The sequence below is a fragment of the Penaeus monodon genome, chromosome 13 (assembly GCF_015228065.2).
Source record: "Penaeus monodon isolate SGIC_2016 chromosome 13, NSTDA_Pmon_1, whole genome shotgun sequence".
Lineage (NCBI taxonomy): Eukaryota > Metazoa > Arthropoda > Malacostraca > Decapoda > Penaeidae > Penaeus > Penaeus monodon.
The window spans coordinates 3,652,438-3,663,750 of NC_051398.1; the positions used below are offsets into that span (position 1 = coordinate 3,652,438).

The following is an 11,313-nucleotide window of genomic DNA, read 5'->3' on the forward strand; positions in this document are numbered from 1 at the left end:
TTGCGGATCTGTATTTTTCAGAAGATAGTTTTTTGTGTCTAAGATTGTATTTATGTGTGTTTTCCATTTTCTTTGATTATTTGATCTTATTTGTTTTATCTTCTTTTTTTTGTCCTCATGTATGGTTATGGGATTGCCTATATTGTGCGCTTTTTTTGCCGCTTGATCAGCTATTTCGTTTCCTCTTATATTTTTGTGTGATGGAATCCACTGAATTGTAATTTTCTTATTTTGATTTGTTAGTGAGTATATCATTTCCTGTATTTCGAATATAATGTGTTTGTAGTGTTTTGGTTTTGTGTTTGTAATAAGATGTAGAGCTGATTTTGAGTCTGAGAAAATAACTGATGTTGTTAATCTGTTATTCTGGATATATATAATTCCTTGTTTTATAGCAAAGAGTTCAGCCTCTATTATTTCTGTTTCTTCTGGTAATTTCCAAATTGTTGTGATGTTTTTGTCTTGGATGTATATGGCTGCTGAAGTGGAATTTGTGTTTATTTTTGATCCATCTGTGAATATCTTTTTATAGTTTATGTACCTTGTATTTTCCATCTTTAAAAATTGCGCTTTAATTATTTGTTCAGGTACATTCTTTGTTGGATCATCTATGAAATTTGTTTCAATCATTTTATAAATATCAAACCAAGGTGGGATAGGTGTTATGTTTGGCAATGTTTTTGTTTTCATTGTTATTTGTAATTCTTTACATGTTTCTATAACTCTGTGCACTAGGCCGCTCTTATTTTTTTCTGGGTTATATTCTTCTATATTTGCTGTTATATTACTTTTCATCTGGTTGTCTTCTTGTTTTTCTAGTATTTTCATCATCTGTATACACTCTTGTTCTTTTTGTTTATATTTGATGGGCATTTTGTTTGTTAGAGTGTATAATGCTAATATTGGGGTGGTTTTTAAGCAGCCTGTGGCTATTCTTAATGCATTATTTTGTAAAATTTCAAGTTTTTTCATTTCTGTATTTTTGGCTGTTCCAAAAATTGTGATACCATATTCTATTTTAGGTTTAATGTATATGTCATAGAATTTTATAATGGTTTCTCTATTTGCTCCCCATGTTGTTGAAGATATTTTTTTCATTAAGTTAATTCTGTTTGAGCAACTTATCTTTAAATTATTTATTTGATTTTTCCAAGTTAATTTTGGGGCATCGAATTCTAGACCTAGGATTGTATGGTTTGTTGTGAATTTGAGTTCTTTGTTATCTATTTTTATCACTGGTATTTCTCTTATTTTGTTTTTTGTAAAACACATGAGTTTACTTTTTGTTAGGTTAATTAATAACTCCCATTTATTCGCCCATTCTATGGTTTGTTTTAATCCTATTTCAAGTATGTTTTTCGCTTCTGCTAAATTCTTATTTATTGCTATTATTGTGATATCATCTGCATATGTTACTTTTTTTAATCCTTCTGTTAGGGTTAAGTCTGTTGTCATTATATTAAATAATAAGGGACTTAATGGTGAGCCTTGTGGGAGGCCCCTAGCTATGTTTTCTTCTTCAGTCTTTTTGTTACCTATTACTATTTGGTAGGTTCTGTTATTTAAGAAATCCATTATCCACTTGAGTGGGGTTCCTACGATTCCTAGTTTTGCTGCTTTGATTATTATTGCTTCATGGTTGACATTGTCGAATGCTTTTTCTAAATCTAGGCAGGCTATGAGTGCGTATTTTTTTTCCGTAAATGTTTTATTTATCTGGAAGTCTATTATCTGTAATGCATCTATGGTTGAACTATTAGGTCTGAAGCCTGTTAGGTCTTCATTTAGTTTATTGTTTGTTTCCAACCACCAGTTTAATCTGTTTGTTATCATACTTTCAAATAATTTTCCTATGCAAGATATTCTACTGATGAATCTATATGATTTTATCTCTGTTGGGTCTTTGCCTGGTTTTAATATTGGATTTACTAATGATTTTTTTAGTACTTTTGGATATTCCCCTTTTAGCCAGTAGTTGTTAAAAAGTTTTACTATTGTTTCCGATATCTCTATTGGAGCATTCTTGAAAAATTCGTATGATATCTCATCGGGTCCATAGGCTTTCCCTTTATTTGATTTTTTTATTACAGAGATTAATTCTTTTAACGTGAGATTTGTGCTTATTCCTTCTGTGTTCGTCTGTTCTATTAAATTTTTTATTTCTGATTTTGTTATCAAGCATTTTGCTTTTTTGTTTATTGTTTTTTGGAATTCTTCTTTTAGCAAATTGAGCTTTTGGTCTATGTCCTGGATTGGCTCATTTTTATCAATTAGTGGGTAACTGCTGATTTTGTTTTTGCCTGCTATTTTTTTTATGAAATTCCAAATCTTTCTGGATGGTGTGTTAAAGTCTAATGATGCACAGAAAGTTTCCCAACTATTCTTTTTTTCCGTTTCGATAATTTTTTTTGCTTTGATTTGTAGCTTTTTGTATTCTATTCTGTTAATTTCATTTGGATTTTTTCTCCATTTATTAAATGCTTTATTTCTTTTTTTTATAGCTTCTCTACATTTTTCATTCCACCAAGGTTTACTTGGTTTATTTTTACTGATTTTGTTATCAAATCTAAAATGTTTCTTAGCAGTGTTTTTTATTATATCTATTAATTCTGTTATTGACTTGATGCCCTTGATGTCTTTATTGATTAATTCTACTTGAAAATTTTTCCACCCTTCATTATTGAACTTCCATGTACTTTCTTTTGTGTGTGTTTCAGTAATTTGGTTGTCGTCATTTAATATTATTGGGAGGTGGTCACTTCCTGATTTTGTGTTTGTTTTTATTTCTAGATGGCTTAGTTCTGGGGATCCTATAACTAAATCTATTGTGCTACCTTTTCCTGTCTTCGGGTCAATTCTGGTGATTAGTCCAGGGGGGGTAATAAGCATCAAATTATTTTGCGTTATAAAATTGTACAGGTTTATTCCCGTTTTGTTTGCTGTTCTTATATTGTTGTTTGGATTCCATAGTGGATGGTGGGCATTGAAATCCCCTATTATTAATTTTGGGTTTTGTAACTGCTCTGTATAATATTCTATTTCTTGTTGTTCTATATTGTTACAAGGATTGTAAATTAACAGTATATTTAGCCATTTTTTCTTGTAGCTAATTTTTATAGCTATTGTTTCTATCTTATTATTTTGTTTTTCATTAAGTTTTATTTTCCTATACTGCATACTGTTGTGTATGCAGATAGCTAAACCTCCTCCTCTTTGTTCTGTTCTATCTTTTCTCTCTATTATATAGTCTCTTATTTCAAAGTTATCGTTTTTTGTTAACCAGGTCTCGCAGAATGCGAATACTTTTGGGTTTTCTTTGTCTATCAAATAACCTATTTCTAATTTTTTATTTAGGATGGACCTGGCATTCCATAGAATTAATTTATTCATTTATGTATTCTAATATTTCTTTTATTATTGGAGTTGCTTCTGTTATTATTTCTGTTATTATGTGGATTATAGATTTGTCAGAATTTAAATTTGTGGTTACATTTGATATTAATTTGACTATTTTTTTTGCTATATCTATCCATGATGAGTTCTTTTCAGCACCCTTTGTTCTTTTTTCTGGTGTTGATGTTACTTTAAGTGGTGTTGGAAGTGACCATGTTGTTGGGGAATTTTCTATTTCTAAGTTATTTGCATTTTGATCAGGTTTTTGTGTTTTTTCTCTTGTTTTTTCAAGTTTTGAATTTACTGATGGGTCTGGTGTTTCAGAGTCTTTTTGTTTGTGTTGTTTTCTTGTGGGTGTTTTCTGGGCTGGTGTTATGTTGTGTGTTTGGGTTAATGTTTGTGCAAATGTTTGTGTTATATTTGTGTTTTTTTGTTGGATGTTATTTGTGTTGTTCTCTGGTTGTTGGTAGTTTTCTGTGTTTATGTTATGTATCTCTGCTATGGTTATTAAAGTGTTTTTGTGAAATGTTCTCTCTGTTTTTTGTGTTGTGGGATTTAGTTTGTGTAAGAGTTTCTTTACTTCTTGGTTGTTTGGGGTTATGTTGTGTTTGTTTATTTCTTGGGCTTTTGTGTGTATTGGGCATGATCTATCATATGCTGGGTGGTTCCCATTACAGAAGAAACAATAAGAGGAGTTTTTACAGTCTTTAAATCTATGGTCTAGCTGGTTGCAATTACTGCATCTTGCTCTATTTTTACAGGAAATAATCCCATGTCCATACATGAGGCATTTGAAGCATTTTGGGATTGGGAATGTGTATTGAAATACTTGATATGAGGTATGCCCTATTGCTACTTTTGATGGAAGTGGACCTTTGAATGTTATTTTGAGAGCTTTTGTGGGTAGCCATTTGTTTTCTCCTTCTGGTGTTTTGATTGGTTTGTTTATTCTGTCTATTTCTTTAATTTTGGATTCTGGACCCCAAATAATTGTCATCTTTTCTATTAACTCTGCTGTGCTTATTTCAGTTTCGACCGGGGAAATAGTGCCGTATGAACATCCTTGGTTCCTACTTGAGGCGGGTTGTTTACAAAGTATTTTCCAGTTCCCAAGCTGTTTAATATCATTCAAGGGTCCAATCTTTTTCAAATCACTCACTTCAAACCTTAAAGCTTTTCCATCTCCTAAAATTCTTAAGGAGTTTTCTATGATATATTTTTGAAAAATGGATCTATTTAAGGCATCCGTTAGTTTTATTGGGTTGTTGAAGTTTGAAGTGGTTTCTGAATTGATCATATGAATAAGTACTACATGGTTTTGTTCTGTTACTTGCGTTTCTGATGCGTGAAGTTGTGGTTCCGTGTTCTGTCTGCCGGTTTCTTCGTTGCGGGCCTGTTTGGAGTATGGGTAATCTTCGCTGTCACTATCTCTTGGTCTGCTGTTTTTCTGGTGATCGTTTTTCATACCTTTGTTTTTATCAGGCAGATCGCCTGGATCTAGTTCAAAAGTCGAGTTCATAAGTTTTCACTTTTAAGATTAGCACGAGCTCGTACTGACTGTTAACAGTATCGTCTCTTACCTCAAAGTCCATGAATGGCAGTAACTTCTTCTTCTTCTTCTTCTTCTTTTATAGGGTTTTAGACTTTTGAAGTCTATATTCCCTGGAGCTGTGTTTCTTGGTTCTTCTTTGATTGATTGAAGTTCTTTATATTATATCTATTATTTTTGATCTTTGTAGGAAGATCTTGAAGTGTCTTAATATATAGTATTTCTTAGTTCCTTAAAATTTGGTTAACTATTTTTATTCTTTTTAAAGATTCAAATAGTTTTTTTCGGTGAGAATTGAATCTTGGGCATTGGAGTGTTAGGTGCTCTGTGGTTTCTTCTTCATGTTGGCACCATCTACATGTTGGGTCTGTCTCCATTTTTAGTTTATGTAGATGTTGTTTTAATCTTGTGTGTTTTGTTTTTATTCGTAATAAACAAACGTCTAGTTTTCTGTTTTTTGATCTTGTCCAATGATTAGGTTTGTTATCTTTGATGTAATAATTTTTTGTGTTTAATATTTCTGTTAGTTTTTCTTCCCATATTTGTCTGTTTTTGTTTTTTATTTCTTTTATTACATTATTAATGTCTTTTGTTATGGCAATAGGATTTGTTATTTCATGTGCTTTTTTTGCTGCTTGATCTACTATTTCATTGCCTCTAATGCCTTTGTGTGATGGGATCCATTGTATATTGATGTTCTGTTTCTGTTTTGATAATGTGTGTATTGTTTGTTGTATTTCGTAAGTGATATGTTTGTGATTTTTGGGTCTGTGATTTAATATCAGTTGTAATGCTGAATGTGAATCTGTGAAGATTACCGAGTTTGATATTTTATTGTTTTGAATATATTGCAGTCCCTGTTTTATTGCAAACAACTCTGCTTCCGTGATATTTATATTTTTTGTTAGCTTCCATATTGTAGTAATATTTGCATTTTGAACATATATTGCTGCTGAGACTGATTCTGGTTCCTTTGTTGTTCTCTATATGTTACATTTTCTAACATTAGAAATTGTTTTTTAATTATTTGTTCTGGTAGGTCTTTTGGTTTATTATTTATGAACTGAGTTTCTACATGTTGTGAGATATCATACCATGGTGGTACTGGGGTTATATTTTGAACTATATTAGTTGTTAAATTAAGTTTTAATTCTTTACAGGTTTCTAAGGCCCTGTAGATTAATAGTCTTTTATCTTTCCTTGGATTATATTCATTGATATTCTTTATTACTATTTGTTTTAATGGTGTTTTATTTGGTTTCTCTAGTATTTTTGCTAGTTGTATACATTCTATTTCTTTTTTTCTTATTTCTATTGGAATTATGTTGGTTAATGCCTGGAGGGATACTATTGGGGTGGATCTAAAACACCTGTTGCTATCCTTAATGCTAAATTTTGTACTGTTTCTAGTTTTTTTAATTCTGTGTTTTTTGCATTTCCATAAATGGATAATCCGTATTCTATCTTAGGTTTGATGTAAATATTGTAAAATTTTAGTAGTGTTTCTTTGTTAGCACCCCATGTGTATGATGATAGTTTTTTCATAATATCTATTCTTTTTAAAGATTTTATCTTTATATTTTCAATGTGTTCTCTCCAATTTAATCTTGGTGCATCAAATCTTAACCCTAAGATGTCATGTTTATTTGTAAATTCCATTTCTTCGTCATCTATTTTTATATTGGGTATATTTCTTATTTTTCTATGTGTAAAACACATTAATTTGCTTTTTGTTAAATTTATCTTTAGATCCCATGTGGTAGCCCATTCTTTAAGATGTTTTAATGCTCTTTCTAGAATATTTGTTGCCTCTGTCAGATCTTTATTTGTTGTTATTAATGAAATATCATCTGCATATATTACTTTATTTATGGTTCCTGGAAGTTTTAAATCTGTTATCATTATGTTAAATAATGTCGGACTTATTGGAGATCCCTGAGGTACCCCGCTTGACATTTTTCCTTTTTCAGATATTTCATCTCCTATTTTTATTTGGAATGTTCTTTCTTTAAGGAAATTATAAGTCCAATTTAATGAGTTTCCTATAATTCCTAAATTTGACATTTTTGTTAATAAAGCATCATGGTTTACAGTGTCGAAAGCTTTTTCTAAATCTATACAGGCTAGTAATGCATATTTTTTCTCTTTAATTGCGTTGTTTATGTGTGCGTCTATTACTTGTAGAGTATCTGTTGTACTTTTATTGGGTCTGAAACCTGTAAGGTCTTCATCTAATTTATTGTTTATTTCTAACCACCAATTTACTCTTTTTGTTATTATATTTTCGAAAATTTTCCCCAGGGTTGTTATTCTACTAATAAATCTGTAAGATTTTGTTTCTGATGGATTTTTTCCAGGTTTATTAATTGGATTTATTATCACATTTTTGAATTCCTGTGGGTATTCTCCTTTATTCCAGTAATGGTTTATTTCTTTTAATATTTTCTGTGTTATTTTTTGTGGAGCATATTTATAAAATTCGTAAGGAATTTCGTCTGGGCCATATGCTTTATTTCTTTTACTATTTCTTATTGCTGAAGTCAATTCATTAATTTTTATTTCTTTATTTAGATCCATGTTCTTTGTGAGATTTAATATTCTCTCTCTCTCTTCATCTGTCAGTATTTTCTTGGGGGTCTTATTTACTGTATTTTCGTATTCTTTTTTGAATAGTTCTAGTTTTTTCGGCATTTCCGATACTGGGAGGTTATTCTCTATTAATGGAAATTTTGTTATAATTGTTTTACCTGTTATTTTTTTGAAGAAATTCCATATTTTTTTTTGAGGAGTTTTGAAATCTAATGTCCTACAAAAATTTTCCCATGATTCTCTTTTCTCTCTTTCTATTATTTGTCTTGTTTTTATTACTAATATTTTATAATCTGTTTGATTTTCTTTGTTCGGTTTCTTCCTCCATTTATTGAAAGCTCTATTTCTAAGTTTTATTATTTCATTGCATCTCTCATTCCACCATGGTTTATTCGCTTTGTTTTTATTGATATTTTTATCAAATTTAAAACATTGTATTCCTGTTTTTCTTAAAAGATCTATGATTTCATTTAGGGACTTTACGTTTTCTATATCTATGTCTGTCAATTTCCTCTGAAATTTATCCCAACCCTCTTCTGTGTAAATCCATTTTTTTTCTTTAGAATGAGTATCTTTTATTAATTTGCTATCTTTTATAATTATTGGAAGGTGGTCACTTCCTAAGTTAGGGCCTGTTTCTATTTCTAAGTGGGTTAGCGATGGTGTTGCTAATACCAGGTCTATAGTCGTTTCTTTTGCACTTTGAGGATCTATTCTTGTCGTTAAGCCTGGTGGTGTTAATATAATTATATTATTTTGATTAATGATTTCAAAAATACTTTTTCCTGTTTTGTTTGCCAATTTTGGATTTAATTTTGGATTCCAACTCGTATGATGTGCGTTGAAATCTCCAATGATTATTTTTGGATCTTCAATTTGTTTTATGTAATGCTCTAGTTCTTCTGTTTTTAGATTGTTGCAAGGATTATACATCAATAGAACATTGAGCCATTTGTTTTTATAATTGATCTTTATTCCTATTGTTTCTATTCTATTGCTGTATCTATCATTTAATGCTATGGATTTGAATTGTAAGTCATTTTTAATACAAAAAGCTAATCCTCCCCCTATTTGATTTTCCCTATCTTTCCTGATTACTTGGTAATTTTGCAAGTTAAATTTATCTTTACATTTTAGCCATGTTTCGCAAATTCCTATTATATCCGGTTGTTCTTTGTTTAATAAGTAATTTAATTCTGTCTTTTTATTCTGGATTGATCTTATATTCCACAAGATTATTTTATTCATTGAAGTGTTTGATCAAGTTTTTAACTATTGGCATTATTTCTTTAATGGCATCTGTGATTATTTCTATCATTGATTTTTCTGAATTCATATTAGTTAGTACGTTTGTAATTATGTTGGCCATTTCTTTTATTGTTTCTATCCATGAGAATTCTTTTGTTTTTGTTTGGTTTTCATTTTGTGATTTCATTTCTTTAATTGGGGTTGGCAAAGTCCATGCTACAGGAGAATCATTTTGGAATGAGGGTTTAGTGGGTGATTGATTTGGGTTGTTTTGTTTTTCCCTTGAATATTCTTTACTTGTTTGTTTTGTTTTTTCTGGTGTGTCTGTTGTGTCATTTTGTTTGTTGTTTGTGTTTTGGGTCTTTGTTCTTTTGGGAGTTCTTTGTTCCAGAGTTAGACTCTGAGATTGGTTTAATGTTTGCGCATTTGTTATTGGTGTAGTCTGTTCTTTTGTTTGTGAGTTTGTTTTCTTTGTAACTTGTTGTTTGTTTATATTATTTGCTGTGGTCTGTTTAATTACTGGTGTAGATGGAATGGTTTCATTTACATTTTCCATTTGTATTGGTTTTAGTTCTTGGAACTGTCTTTTTATTTCTAAGTTGTTTGGTGTTATGTTTTTAATGTTTATTTTTTGTGCCTCTCTGTGTATTTTGCACATGTTTGTGTTTGGTGTATGATTTTCCTGGCAATAGAAACAAAATTCAGTATTTGTACACTCCTTGTAATTATGGTCAAATTGACTACATTTACTGCAACGTTTTTTATTCTTACAAGTCATTATCCCATGGCCATATCTGAGACAGTTATAGCATTTTGGAATTGGGAAAGTATACTGATTCACTGAGTATGAGATGTGCCCTATTGCAACTTTTTCTGGTAGAGGACCTTTAAAAGTTATTCTTAATGACTTTGTTTCTGTCCATTTGTTTTCATTATCTTTCTCTTTGTTTATTCTTTTAATTCTTATTATCTCTATAATTTCAGAGTTTTTCCCACTGATTGTTCTTATTTTTTCTTTTATTTTCTCAGGGCTTAGGTCATTCTCAACTGGGAAGATGGTTCCGTAGGAACAGCCTATGTTCTTGCTGGAGGCTGGTTGTTTGCAAACAATTTTCCATTCTCCCAGTTTCTGGATTTGATTAAGAGGTCTCAATTTGTTTATATCTTTGATCTCAAATCTAATAGCTTTCCCAGTTCCTAGTACTCTTAAGGAGTCTTCAATTATATATTTTTGAAATTCAGATTTGTTTATGGATTCAGTTAATTTTATGGGATTGTTGAAATTCATTGTTTTTGATTCACCAGCTAAGCTTATAATGATAACATTAGGGTTATCTTGCCTGTTTACTGTTGGGTCTTCGGATGTGGTCGGTTGAGCTTCCGTGCTGCTCCTGCCGGTTTCGTGTTTTCTTGGATGCTTGGGATTTGGGTCTTGCTCGCTGTCACTGTTTTCTCTCGGTCTTCTGTTGGAATGGAAATCATAAATCATTTCATTTTGGGATCCAGGCTTTTCTCCTGGTTCTGGATTAAGTTCAGTGTCCATTAAAATTCTTATGTTCACTGCACTCAAAATTCAAAGTTATTTGGATGTTCACTCGGTGAAGGTTCGAACGGTTCTTGAATGGCAGTAACGAGAAGGAACCGAGTTTGTTTGTTTACATCGAGGCCGGAGGTTGGATGTCTTAGAGAGCGCTGGGGTAAATGGTTTAACCCGGATTGATTTTTTTTATTGTTATTACTATCATTTTGTTATTATCGTGATGTTATTATCTTTGTGGTTATTATTATTGTTGGTATTATTATTATTATTATTATTATTATTATTATTATTATTATTATTATTATTATTATTATTATTATTATTATCATTATCATTATCATTATCATTATTATTATCATTATCATTATTATTATTATTATTATTATTATTATTATTATTATTATTATTATTATTATTATTATTATTATTCCCCCTGCTGCCTTGTAGGGTATGCCTATTCAGGCAAGGGCTAGGAAAGGCATCCGGCCTTAATACAAAGCTGCCAATCTAATAATATGATGTGGATAAATCGATCATGCGACCCATGATGAATATGGAAAAGCCACTTGAAGATGAAGAATTATTATTATTTTTATTATCATCATCATTATGATTATGATTATCATTACTATTATTATCATTATCTATCATTATTATTATTATTATTATCATTATTGTTATCATTATTTTTATCATATTATTTATTATTATTATCATTCTCATTACATAATCATCATCATTAATATCATATTTTTATGTTATGGTTATTATCATTGTCATTACGTTCATGTTTTGTTCCCAAATCATTTCGAACCTCTGTGAATACATAATATGATATGCTAACTGAAGTCATTTTGCCAAATACCTGATATTTTGAAAGTATTTAAGTATCTTTTTCATAGCAAACTTTGGGTACCTGTATTACAGCCTCACTGATCTTCAGCTGTGTTATCATCTTACTTATTATTAGAATTTCAGTATGATATTTATATTT

The 11,313-nt window shown here is 30.3% G+C and overlaps 1 protein-coding gene across 4 annotated transcripts in view; it reads right to left on the reverse strand.

Moving 5' to 3' along the window:
* Positions 1–10,459, reverse strand: part of LOC119580033 (glutamyl-tRNA(Gln) amidotransferase subunit C, mitochondrial-like) — a 14,861-nt gene extending 4,402 nt beyond the window's left edge. The window contains exons 1-2 of one of the 4 annotated variants that reach the window (XM_037927922.1): positions 10,411–10,443; positions 4,974–4,997 (exon numbers count right to left, since the gene is read on the reverse strand). The gene's annotated coding sequence lies outside the window, so the exon portion shown is untranslated. Of the gene's footprint in view, positions 1–4,723; positions 5,165–10,119 lie in introns of those variants that run through there. The other 3 variants (XM_037927923.1, XM_037927921.1, XM_037927919.1) reach the window with 3 other exon arrangements.
* Between the last annotated feature and the right edge of the window lie 854 nt (positions 10,460–11,313).